Source organism: Pipistrellus kuhlii, unplaced genomic scaffold, assembly GCF_014108245.1.
Source record: "Pipistrellus kuhlii isolate mPipKuh1 unplaced genomic scaffold, mPipKuh1.p scaffold_m20_p_3, whole genome shotgun sequence".
Lineage (NCBI taxonomy): Eukaryota > Metazoa > Chordata > Mammalia > Chiroptera > Vespertilionidae > Pipistrellus > Pipistrellus kuhlii.
In genome coordinates, this window is record NW_023425529.1 from 28,128,734 (window position 1) to 28,154,245 (window position 25,512).

General features: G+C 38.8%; 1 long non-coding RNA gene across 1 annotated transcript; it reads left to right on the plus strand.

The window, feature by feature from the left end:
• The first annotated feature begins 102 nt into the window (after positions 1–102).
• On the plus strand, positions 103–25,263 carry LOC118730374. The gene is made up of 5 exons (XR_006742808.1): positions 103–334; positions 567–808; positions 1,839–1,956; positions 10,304–10,386; positions 24,955–25,263. It is a non-coding gene; the product is annotated as an uncharacterized LOC118730374 (long non-coding RNA).
• Positions 25,264–25,512: the final 249 nt, after the last annotated feature.

A 25,512-nucleotide genomic window follows, 5' to 3' on the forward strand; every position in this document is an offset into this window, starting at 1 on the left:
GAGGAGGAGGAGCGGCGGGGCCGGGCGCGCGGAGGAAGGGGTGGCCGGGGCGGCGGAGGGTGGGGGGGAGGCCAGCCGACGGGGCGGGGCAGGTTGGGGGTGGGGGTGTTACTATTGGACCCACGCGGCGGCCCGCTCCTCCCCCAGGCTCTCGCCGCAGAGCCCCACCCGCAGCCGCAGGTTCGGACCCAGCCGCCTGCGGTCGGCCGCACGCACACCACCCGCGAGCCGGCCTCACCCTGATCGCGTCTACGAGGAGAAGCTGCGAAAATCCCGCCGGCCCCCCGGGATCTGCCTACACTTGTTCACATCCACGTACTGTCATTTACTGGCCGTAAACAAACAGGCAGTCACCCCGCGGGGGAGGGGGAGGGCTGGGGGCGGAGGGGGGGAGAGACAGGGCAGACGGCCCCCCACCCCAGGCCTTCCAGATCTTGGCCGGGTTATAACCCGCCTCACACACTGAAGCTGGTTGGGAACCTAGCCCCGAGCCCTGACAAACCTGCCGGACCTTTTTATCACTCACAGGGTCTGTTGTTTTTTGCTTTTGCTGTTGCATCACACAGGTCACTCCAAGCTGGGACCTCACACACACCCATTGCCCCTGAGGGCACCATCGGAAGGCTAATTATTTTTTAAGTAGAAATGTCCAGGATGGTTTGGGCCGGGAGGAGGATTATTCAAACATTAATTAGAAGATGGAGATTCATCAGGTAACATTCAGGGAGTGAACACGTCGAACAACGGGACAATGAAACCTGCTAAGCTGTACCCAGAATCTGCTGTGGATAAACTAGCTAGAAAGGAGGTAAATGGCCCACATCATGAAACCATTCTTTTAGGTCCCAACTATATGGCTGTTCATCCACCTCTCACCAACTGTCATCCTTTTTTCCTTCTCCTTCTGCGAGTGTGACCTGCAAAGCTTGTTTTGTCTCCCTCTCATACCAATTGGTACCTGGTAGAAGAGGCAGAAGAGAGGAAGCGGAACGCACGTCCACGCTAAATCCCCAAGCTCCCTCCAACACCTTACAAATCTTTGTTCAAATATGTTCTAACGTGTTCTTCCCGAAAGATCATCTGTGATATTGGATCTCTCCCTTCCTTCCCTCAAATCTATCCTCCTGCTTTTTTTTCTAGAGCAATTATCACCTTCTAATATACTATGTAAGCTGTGTGTGTGTGTGTGTGTGTGTGTGTGTGTGTGTGTGTGTGTTTTCTCCTACCAGAACATAAGCTCCATGAGGGCAGGTATTTTTTTGGGGGGGAAGGGGGTGTTCTTTTTTTCTTAGAGCTGAATTCTCAGTGCCTACAATAGGCACTTGATAAATAGTGCAATGTTGATGTTGTGTACTCTCTTGAAATCTGTGATTCTAAATCTGTACTTAGTTTAAGTGCCTTAAACTAGTTCTAATCTCTGTTTTCACCTTCTTACAAAATCTGCCCTTTAAACCACACCCCGTGAAGTCTAGAAAAGAGTCTGCACACAAAGGACACAATGAGTCTTAAGTGAATGAATTTTCACTTATTTGTAAGTTGCTTTGTAGTCACTTAAATATGAATCACTGATTTATTTTGTCCAACTCCAAGTACATGATGAGCTTTTGTCCTCTCTTTCAGCTGTTAATACAATGTTCTCCCTGTAGTTAGTCCTCCATAAATCTTAAAAGGACAAATATAGATGGGGGAGAGGGGGCTGGGGAAGGGGGGAGCTTTATATTGCACTTTTATGCTGATTATGGAAATTCTGGCATTAGCAGAAACCTAATCCATTCATATGGTCTCAGTTATCACCCAGCGTCACCTCACACTATCTCTCCTTCCTTTCACATCTACAGCAATGCGCACATAGGCTATGTCAAGCCTTTCTGCCAGTCAGTCCTGCATGCTTTCTCAGAAGCCAGCGGCCTCCCTAACACTTCCTTCACCCTGGGCTTACAGCAGTGGATTTCAAAGGTAAGCACTTCATGAAGCATTTGATATACTTTCAAAAATGCAAGTTCCTAGGCCCCTCATCCAAAGATCCCATTCAGTTGGTCTAAGGCAGTGGTTGGCAAACCCAGGTTCTCGAGTCACATGCAGCTTTTTGGCCCATTGAGTGTGGCTCTTCCACAAAAGACCATGGCCTGGGCGACTATATTTTGAAGAAATGGCATTAGAAGAAGTTGAAGTTTAAAAAGTTTGGCTCTCAAAAGAAATTTCAATCATTGCATTATTGATATTTGGCTCTGTTGACTAATGAGTTTGCCAACCATTGGTCTAAGGTGAACCAGAAATCTTCATTTTTATCAAATCAGGTGATCTTAAACCCGTGGCCAGCAGTCTATACATTGGGAAACTTTCATCCAGATACTCAAATTCTCTCTTTCCCTTTGGGAATCTGTGCCTTCTGCTTTTGGGTGCAGGGGCCTGATGTGGTGGTGCCAGACATGGCGGGGATCTCCCTTTTCTGCGTCCTCCATGGAAAGAGAGATGAACGAACCAGTTCTAAGTGGAGGCGGCCAGGGATTGAGAAATATTAGAAATAAAGAGAGAAGACAAAGAGATATTTTTTTTTAAGCTGGGAGCTGGGTGGGCCGCCATCCTGTCTGCTGGAGAGGCAGGAAGACAATGACAACCCCTCCCAGGGCATTTTTTTTTTATACCCCCAATGCCAGGAAGTAACACCAACTTATTTGCATTCTTCTTTTTTCTTTTTCTTTTTTTTAAATATATTTTATTGATTTTTAACAGAGAGGAAGGGAGAGAGATAGAGAGCTAGAAACATCGATGAGAGAGAAACATCGACCAACTGCCTCTCCAACTGCCTCTTGCACACCCCCTACCGGGGATGTGCCTGCAACCAATGTACATGCCCTTGACCGGAATCGAACCCGGGACCTTTCAGTCCGCAGACTGATGCTCTACCACTGAGCCAAACCAGCTTCGGCTTATTTGCATTCTTAAGTAGGCCCTAGCATGTCTGGATTTACATATCTAGTCCCGCCCCTGCCGACACCTGGGCTGATATGAAGGCCAAGCTGACAACATGTCCACCATCTTGGGAAACGTTTCCAAGGTGTGGCTCTGCCTACCCCTTGCGTTCAGCTGACGATAATTAAGGAGAATTGTCCATGTGCCTTCCCAGCTGGCCCTCTACATTTGGGGGCTTTCTCTTTCTCACGCTGGTGGCTGCATCCTACAGTCTTCCTGGCTGTCCCTTTCGTTGCTCTCCCCCAGGACATGCACAGTGTCCTGTACTGTGATCACGATGGGAAAAGACTGAGAAGGGTAACAAAAAAGTTCGAACCTAAGGATTCCAGGCTTGCTCTAAGATGCAACTGTATTTCCACCCTCTCCCATCACCCTCTTCTGGGAAGGCAGCCACAGACACACGTGCACATGCCCACATCCTTTGATCTTGCTTAATAAATATCACCCTGGCCCTTTCCTTTAAAAGGTACCCTCTTCTGCGGATATAATCAAAGCAAACCACAGGAATACCCTTGTGCTAGTTGGGCTCTTAAGTAAAATGTCAGGCCATGTTCAGAGCACTGGAGACTCTGAGGGTTTATTTTAAGGAAATAAGGACATTTCAGAAAGCCTTATCATCCACCAGAACTACTGCCCATTCCAAGAACCAACTGCAGTTCTTGCAATCCAGCAACAGGCCGGGGTGCCTTGCTCATCCCCTCATTAGCGAGCATCTATTGCTCATACTAGAGGAATCTCGCCATTCTCCTGAATCAACATCTCTCTGCTTCTTTCCCATATTGGTCTCAGCTTCTGCTACCTCTGCTTCTAGTGACTACTCTCTATGACTTACATTTAAAACCTCCCAAGAGAGAGGATCTGAATACATTTGTCATTTCACTGGTCAACAAGAAAGGCCTTTATGGGACACAAGTTTCCTAATCGGTGGCCAGCCTGGTTTAGAGAGCATTGCCTTTGGGTCTATAGTGGAACTCACTTTATAGATTTAACATGACTCCAGCAGTAAAGGCATCTGGGAAATGTTGGACTCTCTGTTTAACTTTCTGTGACTGTTTAACTCTCTGCAGCCTCCAGAATGTGGCCCAAAGGTAAACGTTAGGCTCTAGGAAGGAGGTTAATGGATGTGTAGAGTGTGGAGAACTGTGTGATGTTATCTGTTAACTTAGATGTGCATTGTTCTTTGTAGTGATCTACGTGACTACCCACCATTCGCTTTTTACTGTTATCCTTGTAAAAAAGAGACCCCAGCCTGGGAGGGGGTAGATTCTTCCCGCAGGCCACCACCGGGAGAAGACAGCTGCTTTGCCCAGGTAGGTAAAGCTCCTATGAACTTGAATAAGGCGCCGTAACCGTCAGGGAAAGTTAATCAGGAGGAACCACCTCTGGATACTTTTGTGGACTCGATGTCAGTTTTCTCACATGGGAAATTCGTGCCACTAACTAGGTGTTATTTAATTCACTTACCCAGCATATATCTCCTCTGACGCTTATTTCATTTCACTTTGTATTCTTTTCTTGCATGATCTGTTTTCCCCAGTGGGCAGTTAATTCTTCAAAGTCCATTCTGATTTTAACTCTATATCCTATAGCTCTTTGCACAAATTTATGTAGGACCTCTATAAATTTTGGTTAACGTGGGTGAAATCATAACAAACCTTCAGCAGTCTCTACATAGTCACTTCATTCTTATCTAGCCCAAATCCTAGATCATTTCTAAATGAATACCCTGTCCTCATCGAAAATGCCTGTCTGAAATCAAATTCCCCTTCTTAATCCTCCCAAACTAATAACCCCTCCCAAGTTCTCCATCTTACATGAAGGGCATGATGGTCCTTCAAAACTTTATATTAAAAAATAATAATTTTTGCTGAAACCGGTTTGGCTCAGTGGTAGAGCGTCGGCCTGTGGACTGAAAGGTCCTGGGTTCGATTCCGGTCAAAGGCATGTTCCTTGGTTGCGGGCACATCCCCGGTAAGGGGTGTGCAAGAGGCAGCTGGTCGATGTTTCTCTCTCATCGACCTTTCTAGCTCTCTATCTCTCTCTTTTCCTCTCTCTAAAAAATCAATTAAAAAAAAAAAAAAAAAAAAAGCCGGGACCGGTTTGGCTCAGTGGTAGAGCGTCGGCCTGCGGACTGAAAGGTCCCGGGTTCGATTCCGGTCAAGGGCATGTACCTTGGTTGCGGGCACATCCTCAGTGGGGAGTGTGCAAGAGGCAGCTGATCGATGATTCTCTCTCATCGATGTTTCTAACTCTCTATCCCTCTCTCTTCCTCTCTGTGAAAAATCAATAAAATATATTAAAAAATAATAATAATTTTTAACCCACTCTGCATTCAAATTGATTAAAATGAAATTAATGTTTAACCCACTCTGCATTCAAATTGATTACAGCTCCCTTATTATATTTCCTAAGCATTTTCTCTTATCTGCCTCTTCCACATTCTTCGCTTCACACCTGAACTTCTGGAACGACTTCCTCATGACTTTCCTGCATCCTGGCTTTCCTCTCTTCAATTCAGGCCATCTGCTGTTGCCAAAAATTGCCAAATTAATCTTCCTTACACATGTCTTTCATCATCGTCAAACATTTCTTCTGTACTTTCTCCATATAGGATGCACTCATAAAGATTATATATTTTAAAAGCACAAAGAATTAATAAGCTTAGTACCTAAAGATGATGATAAATTCCTTAGAAATTTAGTGAGGAATGATCCCTGGTCTTAGGTAAGCCTTCACTAAGAGTGAATCTTGCTTACTAATCTTAATAACTCTTTGTATCCAGTTGAATCAAGGCCAAATTCTTGGTACCTAGCTTTTGATAGCATCTATTGTCTGGCACTATCCTGCCCTGTGACTTTGTCTCCCACCTCCTCAAAGCAGGTACTCTCTCCTCCTCAAGCAATCCTTCTCTCTACAGTACAAAACTAGGTAACTGTGTCTTCACTCCTTTTTCACCCAGCATCTTTCAGCCTCTGTCTTTGCTAAAATTCTCTCTTTCAAGATCTAGAACAAATCCAACCTCCTTTGTGAAAGCTTTGTTAATTATGCCATCTTTTTTATCCATCTATTATTTCATATGGGTTACTTATGTCTCTCCCAAGTAAATTCTAAGTCCTAGAGGCGAGAGCCATATCTTAAGTATGTGATCCCCACCCACCCATACAAACATAGTCCACTGTAATTACTCAGTAACTACACTAGTACATGTAAGGTCCTTATCAGCAAGGTAAACACAATGAAAGCAATGCTTGAGAAAGATTAAACGGTAACAAATGCAGAAAAGATCAGAAAGAGAAGAGACCTCAGGGAGGGGTTTTGTGAATGGTATAACAGTACCTGGTGGCAGTGGGAATTGTACACTGGCTAAATTTACTAGTCATGTGAGCTAGCACAAATCCACGAGTCTCTGTAAGCTATGCATTTAAAAATGAAGCAATGCCATAAGGTACGATTTGTTAAACTATCATGGTTGTTTCTGTGTTTGCTTGTCTATTTTCTCCCAATGAGCCAGACAAGTTTCATACACTGCTTTCAACAAAGAACAAATCAATCCATCGCTGTCCACTTCTCTTCTTCACTGCTACCACTACATTCCGAGCCACCATGCATTGTCCCTCTCCCAGGGGGACAGTCATCCGTTAATGGATCCCTTGCTCTACACTGGCTTCCCTACAATCCATTTCCTCTGGGCAGCCAGACTGAGTCTTCTCAAAATGCAAATTGAATCATGTGACCAGATCAAGCTCTCCAAAGGCTTTTCATTGCTCTCAGAAGAAAATTAAAATGCATTTAAGTCATCTCATGCTGCAGTTTTTACTTACTTCTGAACACATCACGTATGATCCCTTTCCTCACTAGACTCCAACTACACTAGCCACCTTTTTCTTCCCTTTACGTACCACGTTCATTCCCTCCTCAGGGCCTTGAACTAGCAATTTCCTCTGCTGAGGATGCTCCTGCCTGCGTGCCTCTTCTTGATGTTGGGTGTCAGATTAATACCACCACTTCCCGCGAGATTCCTCAACACCTAGCCTACATCAGCACTCCCCTCCCTATTCTCTGACTTCTACTCTCCAACAAATCACTCCTTCACATAGAGACTTGATTAATCATGCTGATCACACCTGAAACTATCATGGTTGTTTCTGTGTTTGCTTGTCTATTTTCTCCCTGAAATATAAATTTCATGAGCCAGGGAACATTGAATCCTCCATATCCAGAGAGACCTAGGAACATAGTAGTCACTTAATAAAAATCTGTGGGTATACTGCTCTGAAGAAAAAATAGGACTAATAATCCTCTCTAAGTAAGAACTTTGCAAATAGTCTCTTTCTTTTGTTTCTATCTCCCTAATACAATAGTACTTCATTGAATGTTTTTCTATTTAGAAATATTAGAAATCACTAGTATTTTTAAAAATCCTTCTAATTCTTTTTCTATTTAGAAATATTAGATATCACTAGTATTTTTTAAAATACCTTCCTTCTAATTCGCCAAGAAGGTACTCATTGGACAACCCATTGATTACAAGCCTGATTTTCCTAGTTTTTGACTTTTTCCCTTAACCAGTTATTAAATATGTTGTAAAGTGCTTCTATTCCATTCATGGTAAAGAGCATTCATATAGGATTTATTTGTGCACATGAATTTAATATTTTAGAGTTTAGAGGCATTAGATCCCTTTGGGATCAGGCATCTAATTTGGTATCTATATGTCCTCAGCTGAAAGAAGCCAGTCATTCTTTTGCAAAATTCTTCTCTCGGTGGAAGATGTTTGCCTTGTCAAATGTCCCTTGAAAGCCAAGATGTAGGAGTTTGTGAATGTACCAAAAAGAATAGAGGACCAGTCTTTCACATGCTGAGAACTCGAACATCTTTGTTTTCACTGATAGAGTCATAATTCTTATATTAGCGGTCTGTGAATGTGTGGAGAAGTTGCAAATGGAAATATAAATGATTATTTCATTTTATTCTGAATTCCTTTCATTAACAATTGTAATGTCTTCATAAAATAATTCTATGTAATAATTCTATGCACAAACTTCAACAAACATAAATATTACCATTTGCCCTTAAGAAGCCCATGTTAGTTCATCTAACATCTTAGTAATAATTATTCATTCATTCATTCAGTCAGTCAGTCAGTCAGTCAGTATTTATTAAGCAGTTACTATATGCTAAGTACTCTTTTGGATATTTGTTCATTGATTCACAAAACTCAAAAATATCTGCGCTCTTGGAGAGTACATTCAAAAGTAGTGGTTCTAAGGTTTTCAAAAGTTTCAAGATCCTTACATATACTTAACATGCATTGACTTTCTTGTTTAATTCGCTTAAAATAACAAAAATAAACTCATTACATCTTAACATGAATAACATCTTAATAAATTGAAATAGTTTGAAAAGTAGTAAGAAGAATAGCATTGCTTTAACATGTTTGCAAATCACTTTCATGTGTGGCTTGAAAAGAGAAGTAAGCTCGTCTTGCATCTTCTCCTGGGTCTGTTCAGAAAGCACACATAGCTTCTAGAAAATGTCACCGTACACTCATAAGAGAAATGAAAGTGAAAAAAGAAAATAATATCTTGCTATTATTGTGAATACAGGTTTGACTTTGCAGATCTAAAAATGTCTTGATTGCTTCTCAGCCTTTTGATTAAGATCAAGTGAAGTACAAATGCCTTGAAACCCCCACGAGTGCCTGGACTATACTTTGAGAATTGTTCAAAAGAATTTTTATTTTTATGTTTTGCTAATAAAATAAGGCCAAATTTAACAGAGACCAATGCAATAATTAGCTTTTCCTAAATTTATCATTTTACTTCTCAGGACCAGCTCTCTGAGTCTCTGTGAGATGGCATCGATTGATAATAGTGATCAGGAGAAATTATTGCTAAGATACTTTACAGAGGTAAAACAGATGTCCCAAATAATGGACTTCTTTGCAGTCATTGAAAAACCTTTGTTTTTAGGTCAATTTTGTATTATTAATGATCTCAAAGTACTTACAGATATTAATTAATTGAACTTCCAGGATGCCAATGAAATGTTTCCAAATAACAGATTTTGTGCATTTTGCAGATAGTTTAACTGATAGAGTAGCAGTTTGTCTTGGCTTAAAGGAAAGTTGTGAACAAAACCAAATAATTGTCATGTATTTTTTTGTAACTATAAATACACTATATGTTCTCTAAATTGTTTTAATTTACCAGGTTTGTCAGTAACATGGATAATGTTGTAAAGTTACTACTTTTTTTAATATATATTTTTATTGATCTCATAGAGGAAGGGAGAGGGAGAGAGAAACATCAATGATGTGAGAAACATTGATCAGCTGTCTCCTGCACACCCCCTGTTGGGGATCAAACTCGAAACCCAGGCATGTGCATTTAACCATGACCTCCTAGTTCATAGGTCAACACTCAACCACTGAGTCATACCACCCAAGTAGAAAGTTACTACTCTTAATATCTCAACAATACTTGGTTTCTTTTATTTTTCTTCCTTCATTCCTTTGTTCCTCCCTTGCTCCCCTCCCCTTCCCCTGTCCTTTCTTTCTTTCTTTCCCTTTTTCGGGACAAATACCAAAACTCCTCAGACACTAAATCTTAGCCCAGCTCCATAAAACACCTTAGGTCTCTAGAAATCATCACTAAGTGACATCATATTCACATTGTATCCCATCTACTGATGTTCAAGTCAGTCACAATAAAATCTTGTCACTCCTCCAATAGGTTCCTATTGCATTCTAAGGCAAACCCCTCACAATGGCCCACCAGAGACCCCCCTGGCTTCCTAATCACATGTCCTCCTCCTGCTCTTTTGTTGCCACACTGGCTTCCTCTTGCCCTCTGGAGAGACCAGCAGACACTCACTTCAGGGTTTTGAACGCGCTGTTCCTCCTGCCTGGAAGGCTCTTTCCCTCGGATAACTACAGAATTCTCTCCCCAATTCCTTCAGGTCTTTGCTGAAATGCCACTTCCTCAGTGAGGTTCCTGATCACCTTGTTTGAACTGTAATTTTCACTCCAGAACTCTTGTTTCCCTTTACCTGCGTCCCTGTTTCCATGGAAAGTATCACCATCTGTCACACAATACATTTTTTGCTCAAGATCTGTCTTTCCTCAACTAGAAACTAAGCTATACAAGAGCTAGAATTTGTATTCTATTCTTGTTGAATTCCTAAAAGTAGAACACATAGTATATTCTCAAGAACATTTGCTGAATGAAAAAAGTAAAGAAATCCTAAAATGCATATTGATGGTGTGTCAGAATAAATAAGAATGTGGCCAACCAAGAAAATAAGTAAAAATATAAATGCATGATTCCAGAAAATCATCCTGAAACATGCTGTTACCTGCACAAGCTAAGATAAATGGATCCTCATCCTGCTGTTTCTCCTGGCTTCAGAATGGTATACAGCTTGTACTGTTGTTGTTTTTTGTTTGTTTGTTTGTTTTGTTTTTGTTTTTTGTTTTAAAGAGATAATCTTTTTTTTTAAGTATGTTTATTGATTTCAGAGAAGGAGGGAGAAGGGGAGAGAGATAGAAACATCAATGATGAGAGAGAATCATTGATCAGATGCCTCCTGCATGCTCCATACTAGGGATCCAGCCCACATTCGAGCATGTACCCTTGACTGGAATTGAACCCAGGACACTTCAGTCTGCAGGCCAACCTTCTATTCACTGAGCCAAACCAGCTAGGGCTGTACTGTTTTTTAAAAGTTAAGGGTAGGACTACCTATTTGAGTTTTGTTAATAGATAAAATTGTGATCATTGTGCAAATTCTCATGATGTTATATGAAAGAAGGCATTTAGCCACCATTGAACATCTTTTGCATATTTCCTGTTTTCTCTTGATGAATAGAATAGCACTTTTAAACCTGTGTGCCACAAGAATTTTTAAAACATGCAAAACCTCACTATTTAGTCAGGAGCACTGACCTCTTTTCCCTTAGACTGTCAAATAAACAGCCAACACAATAGCTGTTTGGTGTGAATGACTCAAAAGGCTGAAAATCGCTAGTTTAGAATATCTATTACCCCGAAATCAGTTTTAGGAACAAAAACAAACAAAGTAAGTCCTCAATAACCAAACTAATTTTAAAATCAAAGTGTCTTTTTGTTGTTGTTGTTTTTTGTTTTGTTTTGTTTTTGTGATTCACTGTGCTTACACATAAAATTAAAGAGCATGGCCCTGTCCAGGTTGCTTAGTTGGTGAGAACATCATCCCAACACACAAAGGTTGTGGGTTTAATCCCCATTCAGGGCACATACAAAAATAAGCCAATGAATGCATAAATAAGTGGAACAAATTGGTGTTTTACTTCCTCTCTCTCTCTCCCTAAAATCAATCAATAATTTTAAAAAAAAGTAAAAGAGCAAAATTCTATGCAATTGTATATAATTTTTGATAGAGCTTGAAAACAGAAGTTAAAATGAAGAATGTACTTGTCTGTGTCTCTTTGAGACTGGGAATGTGCACATAAATGGATGGTGGGGGAGTAAGTTGTGTGTGTACTTTGCTGACACTGAGTAATGCTTGGTGGTGATAACATCATCAGTCTAGCAGTTCTCACTGAAGCCAGGTGTTGTGAGGTGTTTAATTATGAGGAGATACACAAATCATCTGTGACTAATACTAATGCATTTCATTCTTAGGTTGGCTTTAAAAAATTTAATTCATGTTAGTTCCTAGCACATGGTTCTCAGGCTGACATGGGTTCTTGTATGCTTCTTGAGTGGGAGTGGCAGCTAGTTCCCACGGGAGGATGTGATGGATGTGATTACCTTCACTTATTGGTGTCTCAGGAAGACTGAGAGTCATTGGGCAAGCTGTTTTTCTAAGGAAAATCCAAAATCCTACCAAATGCCATAAAGAAAAGAAGATGGCATTATCAATAGACAGTTGGCCCATCTTTTTCAAATTGTTCTAGAGTGGAACATTTGAAAACCATTCCTCATGACTTTGCATTCAGGTGGTTAGAGTCAGGCTGCTTCGATGCATGTGCATTCACAGTGTGAAATGTGAATTGATAAAATTCCCAAAGGGGCAGTGTCAGGCACTGGGATATTAACCCATGAGACTCAACATTCCAAGGTAGGTTGCTTTCGGTTTTCTTTCAAATCTAAGAATTTTCAGAGCACCCGAGAAAAAAGTATTTCTTTGTAAAAAGAGTTTGAGACTGGCTAGGTTTCGGTAACATCGCTACCCAAAATAGTAAACAATATGTGGAGTGGTTATTATTTTTCCTTATGTGCTGTTGAAGAAACAAGCTGTTGGGGGATTTTGCATCTTGCATGCAATCTTGTTGCTATAAATTAAAGGACGCATAGTGTTGGCTGTGTTATAACATATCTTAAGGAGCTATTCCATGTAAATAAATAATAAAGCTATGTATAAATGCAAGACACTAACACAAATATCACTAACACAAATACTGGATAGTAACACTGAAAAGTACATGTAGTTTTACAGTGATGGTAATCCACATTACCTGCCACCTGGGCTTTTGCACTGAATTCTAACTTGATTTTACCCTCTTCAAATCCACTTCATATACCATTTTCAGATTAATCCTCTTGAAGCACAATGCTGGCATTCCTCCCTTGTTTAGAATTCATAAATGCCTAAGGATAAATACCTACAGAATGAAGTGCAAACCCAAATCAATGTTCCCAACCTCTTTTCCGACTAATATTCCCCTTCTTTTTTTTTCTTTTTTTTTTAATATATTTTATTGATTTTTGTACAGAGAAGAAGGGAGAGAGATAGAGAGTCAGAAACATCGATGAGAGAGAGTCATCGATTAGCTGCCTCTTGCACACCTCCTACTGGGGATGTGCCCGCAACCAAGGTACATGCCCTTGACCGGAATCGAACCCAGGACCCTTCAGTCCCCAAGCTGACGCTCTATCCATTGAGCCAAACCGGTTTCAGCATAATATTCCCCTTCTGATGCTTTACTTGAAGCTAAGCTTCTTTACTTCCCTGTTTGTCCCACTATTATGACTTTGTCCACTGCCTGGAATTCTTGTTTCCATGTCTGAATCTTCCCTAATCCTCAAACCTTTGCTAGGACAGGTTGTAATGGGGAAGACGGGTATGCCCAGGTGTAAGACCTATTCCTTGGGTTTATGGGGAAGTGAATACCTTCAAAGATGCAACCCTTTAACTACTATTTTCATTATATTCTCTCCAGTGTGTTTTCATCATAACCTTAAAAAATTTCACAACAACGTAATACTTTTAAAACAGTTTAAAAGTCTCAGGTTTAGAGCATGTGTTTGCAGAAGTCCTGCCTTTCACTCCTAACTAAGCACCCTCTGACTTCAAGGCTCTGCTCAGATGTGTCTTCATAAAAGCTTATCTCTGATTCTCTCAGCAAGAAATAATTCCCACTCTTCTTAACTCTCATTATACTTTACCCATCTCCCTTATTCAATATTCATTCAAATATCTGTGGATCTTCTCAGTGTCTGATGGTGAAATTGCAAGATAAGGATTGTGCTGCCAAGTATTTTAATTTTTGATCCCTCCTACTGTTTTGTAGTGTTTGGAAGGACCTTCTCCATGAGCAAGAATAGGCACACCCAGGTTAGCTTGTAGCTACTAGGAATGCATTGTGAAGGTCCACAGGACGTAAAAGGAAGAATAGTCTCAACAGTCAAATCAGCAGAGAACAGAACCTGAATCCAGGACATAGCAGTGCTTGGGACCCTCCAGGCTGAGAAGTTTTAGCCACCTGCTTAGCTAGCCAAGCCCATTCTTTCAACTCCAGTAACACATCCTTGCTCGCTCCTTATTCTACTTTTCTGCTGTTGCAGTAATTTCATAACCTTCTGTCTCTGCTTCTTCAACTCCAGCCATGTTACAAACAAACTGATTCTCCCTGCATGTCTCACATTCAAACTTCCGGAAGGTGAACTTAATTAAGCGAGGCACTGAAGGACTTGGTTTTGAACTCCATTCTCTGGAAGAGCTTGTTCCTTAGACCGCTTCTGGGTTTAGGTGTTGATCTCCGATTCAATCATTCAAAGCATTGAGAAGAATATGCATACCATAGGCATAAAGAAGCAACCTTATGCTGTTTTTTCTTTGGAGGAGGCCATGAATAAATGAGGCAATCAAAGCTTCTTTGCATATATATCTTTATTATAGTTGCTTATAATATTTCACATCCCCTACATGATTGTAAGCCCCTTAAAGACATAACTGTGTTCTATTCATCTTTGCATCCTCTATGGAGATAGAGAGTAGCTTAGTACCTGGCACATAGTTTATGCCAAGTATATACCCTGAATATAAATCCTATGCCTTCCAACAAAATGCTATAAAACACATCTGTAATTGGTTATCCTCTAAGGTGGTCATGTATTATGCCTGTTCTCAACAGCAGTTAACATTGAAATAGAGTTTCACTGTTTTTATATAAAGTTCTAGCCAGAAGGGTGCAAAGCCAAAGGTGGGAGTTGAAGGCATGGGGCGTTTGTCAGTTTGCTTTTTCTCCACTGTGGAATATGTTATAAAGATTTCACTACAGCCTACGGCCTCTAAATACATAAAAAAAGGCTGAGTTAATTGGCAGCCAATGTTTTAAATGCAGTCAAAAAGAATTTCAGGGGTGGAGCAAGAATGTAAAAGAAAGTTTATCTTAGATCCCGTAACCGCATTTCTAGTCCAGCTCTGACTTGACAGCCATCCAGGGGGCCATATGAAGATACAGACGACATTCTAAAACCAGAAATTTATGAAAGCATTTTCTGTTGTATTTTTTTCCCCCTCTCTGAGTAGTTGTTTATTTCTCCTTCTTCTTCATATCTCCAGATAGTATTTTTTAATCGTAGTCCCATGCTCACATAAAGCAAAACATTTTTGTTTTGTTTTTTGTCTGTAATAATACTCTCCTAGAACCTTTTTATTACTAGGTTTTTTTCTCATATTCACTTTGCAAGATTTCTTCATTTCTCTAGCACAAATTATCTATAAATATACTTTGTCATACATTTTTCCATGTGCATATTTTTTTAGTAATAACTCTTTCCTGAAAAGAATGCCAATAAAGACAAGTCCATAAAAAATGTAAAATGTTTATGTAAAAATCTCACTTTACTTTCAAGTCACTTATCAGATGTGAATGCTTTCACCCCAGAAGAGAATGGTTTATTTTCCTTTCCTGCATGATTTCCTCAGTGTGTGAAAGGAGAAACACAAAATCATTTTGTTATACATTTTAGTATGAAATTTTTTCATTAGAAACACTGCTACTTGAATTGGAAGAATGAGAGAAATGAATGTTGCATGTACACTTAGAAAAATTTTATGGGTATGTGAAACAGCACCAACACTTTTTAGAGAAGATTCTAGTCTAAAGCACTAACAAAATAAAAAAATGAGGATTGCTGCCTTTCTACTAGAAGAATAGATTGAATTATTTCAGACGTCTCTATTTCAGTGTATGATCCATCAATTTTAATTTCTTGAGTTGACTTCAGAAATTATCTATGTAGTTTCTATATTAATATTAATAGTTTTGTTACCTAAGAAATGCAGACTTTTGTAACATAGCGCTTCAATATTATACATAATGTATGACCACCATCAGTCTCAATTTATATTCAGTGAATCTTTGTTGCAAAGCATCCGTGCCATTAACAGAGATAAACATATTTACCCCAAACTTTGCATTTTCTATGATAAAACCAATAATAGTCCAAATGGCATTCTGTTTTGTCACTAAATGTTCTTGTGTGTGTGGTTTTTTGTTGTTGTTGTTGTTCTTGCAAATTAAGCTATGTTATTCACGTGCATAAACTGATATTGTCAACATGCAGAGAGCCCTTCAAGAATCTCAATATACTAGTAATCCACCATCTGTGCATTGCTCTTGCAGGAATCTGTGGGAGCTAACAATAGGTTTAGAGTCAGAGGTATTCTTATAGTTGAAATGTTCTACTAAAAAGTTATTTTCTGTGCTTACTTGGGAACAAGACTCCTGTGATGTGAAATTTAATAGCATTATTTGATTTCACTTTAGAAGATAATTTTCTTTCCTGTAAAAATAATTTTTTAAGCCTAAGCCAAGGGATTTTCAAGGTAGGACACACGTTATTTTATGACAGTAAGAAATATAAGCATAATTAGAAATTGAGTCTGATCCTTAACTTTCTCATTCATGTGTATAGTGTAGGATTATGTGGTGAAAGTCTTTGGCAACTTTTGACTTCCTGTCTGTTCTCTAATGGCAAACCTTTCCTTTAAGTACTTAGAGCCATTTTCAAAAATTAGGTCCCCTTAGGAACTGAGTAATCTATAAACTCCCTTTCTCTGGTTTTGTCATTTCTAAGGACCTACACCACTCTATTCTCTCTTCTCTACTTCACTTTAATATTTGATCAGAAAGGAAAGTGCCTACACCAATTACAATATAAGCTAGATTATATTAAAATTATTTATAGATATTTATATTTGGATTTCACTGACAAATAATACAATGGGAATAGACATACTACTATTAAAGATATGCCCAGCCATAAAAGAAAATTAAAGTTACAGACACACTAGCAAAAAACTGACTTAGATGAAAACTTTGATTTTCATTTGAATAGGAGGTAGAAATAATTTGTTTTTATCAGTCTCCCAGCCTTACAAGAGCATGTAGCAACCTGAGGATGTCCCCAATTTTCTAAAACCATCTCAAGACTAGACTTGGTACCTTTGCTCCCAACTGCTTATTCCTAAAGGAACACTTATTATTGCATAGATTTATTTCTCGTATACTAGAGTGTAAGCTTCTTGAGAACAAGAGTCGTTTCTTACTCATTCATTCATTCATTCATCCATACAACAAATATTAATCAAATATCTATTATACACGAGTCACTATTCCAAGCACTTGGGGTGCATCAGGGTAAAAATAAAACAAACTCCCTGTCCTGGGGTAGGTTTTAATCTAAGAGGTTCAGTGTTCTATTGCATTGACTTTCTCAGATCTACTTGCCCAGTTGTTGGCAAACTGCGGATCGTGAGCCACATGCAGCTTTTGGCCCCTTGAGTGTGGCTCTTCCACAAAATACCACATGCAGGTGCGCACGTAACAGTGCGATTGAAACTTCGTGGCCAATGCGCAAAAGTTAGTTTTCAGCTCTCAAAAGAAATTTCAATCATTGTACTGTTGCTATTTGGCTCCGCTGAGTAATGAGTTTGCCGACCACTGCACTTGCCTATGTGTTTTCTATGTCTCTTATCCTCTGAATGTCTTTAGCCACCGTTCCAATCCAGTCTTGCTCAGTGTCTGGTGTTTAATACATATTTATTGAGCTGAATAACTGTTTCTTTGTGTTTAATGGACATGTAGTCTGTGGCATTCCTAAAGTTAGAAAAGCATCAATACATTGTTGTGAGTCCCATTTATAGGTAAGGTGGGACCTACAAAGAGAGAATGATTTGTGGTGATGACTCAGGTGTGCAGATCAGCAGGCGAAGCACAGGGTCACTGTCGCATGGCCTGCACCTGTACAAGAGGGGCTCAGGGATCTGGCTCAGCAGAACTAGGGGTGGGCAAGGACATAGAAAAGGAGTTTGAAAGGTACCAGGAAACTCCCTTCCACCACCTAAGAGTATAATAAGCCTTAAATAGCTGGGCAGAAGCCAATGAGCTGCTTGTAACTGGGAAAGTCACCCTAAGAGATACAAATTTTTTTCTTGACATGGTGGAAGATTTCCTATCCTATTAGAATTATATTTTATATCTGGAAATGGGGGTTAGGGGTTAAAGGAGGATGAGGTAGACAATGGATAAAGAAGCTTTCTTAAAATATAAAGGGTAAAGGTTTATTTTTAAAGATAAATTTGAAAACACTTTTAAAGACATATATGTGTACACATCTATCCCTTTGTTCATTGCAGCATTATTCACAAGAGCTAAAATATGGAAACAACTGGAGTATCCTTCGAAAGATAATTGGATTTTTTTAAAAAATGGTACAGCCCTAGTTGGGTAGTTCAGTTAGTTAGAACATCATCCCAATATGCCAAGGTTGTGGGTTTGATCCCCAGTCAGGGCACATACAAGAATCAACCCGTGAATACATAAATAAGTGAAACAATTAATTTTTCTCTCTCTCTCCCCCTTTCCCCCCTCTCTCCCTCTTTCTCCTCCACCCCCTTTCTCCAACTCAATTAAAAATTTTAAATTAAATAAAAAAGATGTGGTACATATATTCAACAGAATACTACTCAGCCATATAAAGATGGAATATTGCCATTTGTCACAACATGGGTGGATCTTGATAGTATTAAGTGAAATAAATCAGATTAAAAAGGACAAGAATCATATAATATCACTAATATGTGGGATCTAGAACATTGTATGCTCAAAGTGCCCTAGTCAATTTTGCTCAGTGGATAGAGCATTGGCCTGCAGACTAAAGGGTCCAAGGTTTGATTTTGGTCAGGGGTATATACCCGGGTTGCAGGCTTGATCCCCAGTGGGGGACATGTAAGAAGCAGCCAATCAATGATTCTCTCTCATTGATGTTTCTATCTCTCTATCCTTCTCCCTTCCTCTCTGAAATCAATAAAAACATGTTTAAAAAAAAACAAAACTACAAAAGAATAAACAAATAAAACAAACAAAACACATGCAAACTCATAGATACAGACAACAGAATGGTGGTTACCAGAAGGAAAGGGGGGTGAGGGGAGGAGGAAGAGAAAGGTAAAGGGGATCAAATAGATGGTAATGAAAGGAGACTAAGTTTTGGATGATAAGCATAAAATAGAGAATAGAGATGTCATATTATAAATTTGTACACCTAAAATTTTTATTAACCAATGTTAACCTCAATAAATTCAAAAATAAAAAAACAAACAGATAGAACTGGGTTTATTCTCAGGTCCAGTGATATTTCCCCCCCAGATTCTATGTTTTAGAAATTTATTTTTTAAATTAATTTTTTTCTGAGGTTTTCCATGCACAATAGAAATCTTTTAGTTTTGCCGAAACCAGTTTGGCTCAGTGAATAGAGCATTGGCCTGCGGACTGAAGGGTCCTGGGTTCGATTCCGATTAAGGGCATGTACCTGGGTTGCGGGCACATCCCCAGTAGGGGGTGTGCAAGAGGCAGTTGATAGATGTGATTCTCTCTCATCGATGTTTCTAACTCTCTATTCCTCTCTCTTCCTCTATGTAAAAAATCAATAAAATGTATTTTTTTAAAAGAAATCTTTTAGTTTTAAAATAAACTTTATGTAAAAATTATGAAGATGGTACAGTCCAAGAATTTTAAATCTGTAAACTCTTGAGCAAGTGACTTAACCTATTTGATTTCTGCTTTTCTTATCTGTAAAATGGAAAACATAGTGGGAGCTGACTTTCATAGGTTTGTGTAAGAATTAGAAATAATGTTTCTAAAACATGGCACACTTGGTGGTTATTCAGTGAATTCTACCTCTTATCATTGCCCTCCAGCTCTGTGATGGGGCTCTGGGAAAGACGAAAGCCACCCCTGGACCGACAGCCAGTCATTTACGGCTTTTCCGTCACTGTTTCATCTGTCCAAGGGACACTTGGGCAGTGGCCACATCTCCAGAGTGACCCAAGTACACACTGTTCAGGGTCAGAGACATGCCAGGGTTGGAAAAAGAAAAATCTTATTTTAAGAATTCTTGACTATGTAACCGTTAAATCATGGCCATTCTTTCAGACAATTGACATACTTATTAGGCTGAAAGAATCAGGAATTGCAACCCTTCATAGTGTCTGGCATTCCTGCTCCACTGTCAACTGATTTCAGCCAGAAATGAGTAAGATCATATAACTCACTAATAGTGAGAGTGGCCAACTAGCCAATTGGAGAAAAACAGAGACTTTTCAAGAGAGCATTACCAATGATTCTTCAGGCTGTGTTGATAAAATGTGCATGACTAAATCACAATGGATGGTTTTAAAAAATTTATTTTCATTTGACTTTTATAAAATCTTCATTTAAAAAGAAAAAGAAATATGCTTAAAATTCACTGTATGGAAGAAATATTTTTATAGCAAACATTATTTGGACACTAACAATATGCCAGGTGCCATTGCAAGGGCTGTACATATATTTCTTCTTATAATCCTCACTACAACTCAGGCAGGCACCATTACTCTATCCACCCAATAGATATTAAAAATGACACTGACTTGGCTTGTGTGGCTCAGTGGTTGAGCATCAACTTATGAACCAGAAAGTCACAGTTTGATTTCCGGTCAGGCACATGCCCAGGTTGCACCCAGTGTGGAATGTGCAGGAGGCAACTGATCAATGCTTCTCTCTCATCATTGATGCTTCTATCTCTCTCTCTCCCTTCCTCTATGAAATCAATAAAAATATATATTTTTTTAAAAAGAATAGAATAGAAAATGACACTGAATTTACTTGGAGCCTTTTTTTAATACCTAGATTAAGAACATGGTTGGTTTCTCCTTTGTTGCCAATTTTCTGGAATTCAAATTACACTTACTGTTCATTACTGGAAGGGAGTTTTTTTTTTTTTAGAGGTTTCTTCTTTTTTTGTCAAAGAAAGGAACAAAATTTGGTAAAGTTTGAAGCCAAGCATTGAAACCCTTTTAAGAAAATATCTAATTCAACTATTTTCTAAGGAGACAGTTTCACTGTCCAGAAATACCTTTGAGTTCAAAACTTTTTTTTTAACGTCCATCAATTCCTTGGAAATAATACTTAGGAATGTAAGATGGTTAGAAATATGTACATTACTATTCTCTTAAGGCCATTTGATGCTAAAAAGAGAACTTCTTTTAGAAACTCATTTTGTTTTTGCAAGCCTATAAAATTTGAAAAATAATTTGAAATATTTTGTGAAACATCATATTCCAAGAGATTCATCCATCCTCCCAGTCTGTTTTATTTCCACACCTAAACGTATCCAATTTGTACCCTCTTCTAGAACTAAAAAAAACAACACCATAAAAACACCAAACACACACACACACACACACACACACACACACACACACACAAAAATAAATAAATAAATAAATAAATATAAATAAATAAATAAATAAAAACCTTTAAAGGAGGAGAGAAAAAATGCTTTCAAATAAACTGTGATGCTTAGATTTGAGTGGTAGTCTGCAGATCTTGCTTTTGCTCATAGGACCTCTTTTAAAACTATAATAGCCGCGATATAAGGCACTCCTTCTTAAGTTCCGGGTGCTGTGCAAGCTTTCAGTATTGTGTTAATTAGATTCTTTCAGGATGCAAAGAACAGAGATATGATCATTTGGCTCAATTAATTTAGGCTTATTAAAAATAATACGATATGGGGAAGTAGAAAAGATAGATAAAGCTGTCATTGGCAGGCACTTGGAACACTAACTTTTCATTATAGCTGCTCAGCAACAACTGAGTACTAGGCATAGCCCCAGTCTAGGAGGATAAGCTACCCTTTGGTGACTTCATAGGAGCCCCAGGATTCTTGCCAAGTGCATGAGTCAGCTGTCCTGTCTCTATTTCCCTCTACCTGCTTATTTTTTCAAATCTTGCTACTGACTACTCACTTTCTCTCTGCCTCATAGCTTTGCTTACTCATGGCTTCTGTTTCCTGTCTTCCTTCTCCCTACTTCTGCATTTACTCAATGCTGACTCTCCCTGGATGTTTCACACTCTAACTTTGTAAGATAGAAGCAGGGGCACGCCTCTCTGCCAGGCATCATCATGGGCCATGAGTCTTCAGGTCATGTCAATCTCTGTTGAGCTGGCAGGGCTACATGACAAAAAAACAAGGCTAACACACTTGTAACCCACCTATAAAATAAGCTCTTTGGTGCTTTTCAGGAGAGAGCAATACAACTGGCTAAGTGCCTTAAAAGGCCTGCACAAATGCTATTATTTAACTTTGTAACTAAGCAAACGCACAAGTTTTATAGAGTAAATCCTAGCATCATCCTCCTCCTCATCTTATCTACCTTGTATAATAATATTTAAAGTTCAACAAATACTATCTTACATAAATGTATTGCTCTGGCTTATCAAATATTCTTGTTACTGGAGAATAGTTTGGTATACTAAATGAGTATTGTTGATTAAAACAAAACACTAGGATGACAAAGCCTAAGGGCATAATCCAGCAGTTTTCAAGTTGAGGATGTAATACAGCAGTGGGGGCCAGGCAGGAAGAGAAAGGAAGCAGCAAAACCAGCTGCTCAACCAAAGCATCCAGGAATTTATTTTTTTCTATTTTTCACAGGACCTGAAATTTCTGCCTTAAGAAAAGATTCCATAGCTTAACAAAAGGTTTGAAAGATATTTTTAGAGCTAAACGTTCAATTCTCAGTTCCTCTTCTCTCTTTGATATGACAAAATGCATAAATTATTATTTTTTTGTTATGTTTTGCCTTTCTTTCTTGGTTTTAAAAAATGGAGATAGTGGCAGTTCTTTGGTAGGTTTGCTATGTGGGTCCAAAGAAATGGAGTATATAATGCAATGCACTGGCATCTTGAAACTGGGTAAGAGTTGGTTTCTGTCACTAAGTACTAATTGTAAACCTCTACTGGTCATGATTTCACCTGTCATTGCTGGTTTAGGTAAATATTTTTCAGCATCATCATAAATACAATGCTGGCTAACTTGAGAGTTATATACAGTGTGTGCTATAGAAATATATATATTGAAATAAATACATATATTATAAATGTCAAACTATAGTATTGGGAAAACTTAGCATTCCAGAACTTTTTCATTGAATGCTCAAAGAATTAGGAAGAACATAAGGAAAAGATTATTGTGGGTAATATGTATGGATTATTCACACATATTATCTAACATGTAACTCAGTTGTATTTTAAGTCATAATTTCTTTAAAAAGAGTTTTTCAAATATAATGTATTGTCATTGTTATAATTATGGACCCATTCCTGGCTTTATATACTTCTTCTTTTTTTATAATATATTTTATACAGAAAGGAAGGGAGAGAGATAGAGAGTTAGAAACATCGATGAGAGAGAAACATTGATCAGCTGCCTCTTGCACATCCCCCACTGGGGATGTGCCTGCAACCAAGGAACATGCCCTTGACCTGAATCGAACCTGGGACCCTTCAGTTCGCAGGCTGATGCTCTATCCACTGAACCAAACCGGTTTTGGCTATATACTTGTTCTTAACAGCATTTTAAAACATTAATTTTACCTATGGATAATGTTCCATTTTCCAAATCTTTCCAACAGTGAAATCATCATACAAGACACACAATTGTAGATATCAAGAACACAAATGCAATTATAAGTCTATTACCTTACATGTACAAATGTTGGTGATTTTTCTAACTGGACAGGTTGTGAGTTCCATCCACACAATCAGAATGTGTAGGGCACAATCAATCTCTCTCTCTCTCTCCCTCTCTCTCTCTCTCTCTCTCTCTCTCTCTCTCTCTCTCTCTCTCTCTCTTTCCCCCTTCTCTCCTCTACCTCCTCCCTCTCTAAAAATCAATTTGCAAAAAGCATGTTCTTGGGTGAGAATTTTTTTAAAAATGTGATCTTAATAAACCACTTCATCCTTCTAGTAAGAATAATCAATGGTCATATGCCTCAGAGGCATGGGCTAGCGTCGCTTAGTACAATCCAAGTGTTGCAGTCAATCCATATTAGTTACCAAGGGGATAGTTAATACCATTCATACTTCATACATGTTGGGAGAGAGACCCCAGAAAGAACCTGGACTCATTTATTGGAACCAAATTCGCCACATGCCTCTTGTAAAAATCCTTGGAGAAAACTTTCTCAGAGATCCAATGAGCATTCTGAAAAACTGTTTCAAGGATAGGGCAGCTGTAGGACAATCTTTTGTCTTCTAGAAAAATTGATTTCCTGTATAAGTAAGCATAATCCACAATGCAAGTCACACATGTAATGTTTAAGAAGTAAAAAGAAATATGTGAAATTTAGTAATTATATTTTATGTTATCTCAACATGTCATTAATATAAATGTTATTGAGATATATTTCATTCTTTGTACTAAGTCTTTGAAATTCAGGATGTGTTTTAAACTTATGGTACATCTCAATTCTAACTAGTCATATTTCAAGGGCTCAGTAGCCACATGCAGCTAGCTAGTGGCTGCTATTTCGGACAGACCTGGTCTGGTCTAGGATTATGGAGAGGTGGTCCTCAAAGTATTGTCCTTTCTTTTCAGGAGGACCAAATACTTATGAAGATTATTCCTTACCCATGTAAAGAAAGCTTGAAAGCCCACTCTATGATTCTTCAGCTTTTTATCCTGTCACATGCATGTTCCTTTCAGTTAATCTGGTAATGCAAAAAGTGGGGCCAATTCAACACATTTTCTGTATTTTTCTCCATGAAAAGATCTGGTTTAGAAAGAACATGAAGGGAAGACATATCTGAGCTCAAACCCTATCTTTATCCTTACAACTACTGCAGAGACTTCCACTCATCCCTAATGTCTGCCTTCCCCTTCTGTGGAGATAGAAAACTTAGCAGGGCACCAAGCCACTGAGAAAAAGAACTGTTACATTTCCAGTCTATTAAGCAGCTAGACCAAAGGCTGTAAATGGAAGTGTCATAGGGAAGCTTTCTAAAGAACAGCATGTGTACCTTCTTTGACCTCGTCTTCCTTCCTTCTATTTAGAACACATGTGCTTCCATTTTGGATCAGGAGGTCAAGGCCATGCATACCCTGAAGCATTGTAACAGCTCACCTCACAGACTTTTACATAAGAGGAATAAACTCCATAAGTGCCACTGCAGTTTTGGATTTTCCATCACTTGCAATGGAAATCCTAAAATATGACCTTGGGGGTAAAGACTTAACCTCTAAGTTCATAAGAATTAAATGTGAAAGTGTTCTAGTGCTTAGTACAAAGTAGGCCTGTATACGGTTATATTTTTTAAAGTATATTTAAATGACAAATCCACTAATTGTGTAGGTTTCTCAATACAATCATTTGTTCCTCTTCCAGCTCAGCTTCCTGACTTCTTTCTGACCTACTTATAGATGATACAAAGATCTTCACTGCATTTGCATTTCTCTCCAGAAAGTCACCTGACTGCCAGTATAGTCATGCTCATGAATGCCTAGTGGCTCGGAAAAGCCTCTGTACGAACCTGTGGGATAAATATTCAGAAAGGCATTCTTAGAGCAGTTGGCAATGCTATTGTGGAATTTGTGAAGCAATAAGATAACAAGATCACGAGGCCCTTCCTCTCAACCAAGCAGATCTATTTACTGTACTATTATTTTTCATAGGAAAATAACATCATGAAAGGATTCTTTTAACAGGTTTCTCACTTTAGTAAGAAGCAGAGGGTGAAAAGCATAAGAACACCCAATGTTGTATCAGTTGTTTTCAAGTTCTTTTTTTGTAGAGGAACAATATGTGAAAATTTTCAAGGAGCCCTATGTTTTAACAAAATTTCAAGTGATATAAGGAAGCTTTACTGTAGAATTCCATAAAGTTACCTGCCCACATAATTGAAGGTTCTAGAGGATGCCAATGTGTTTAATTTATACATAACAC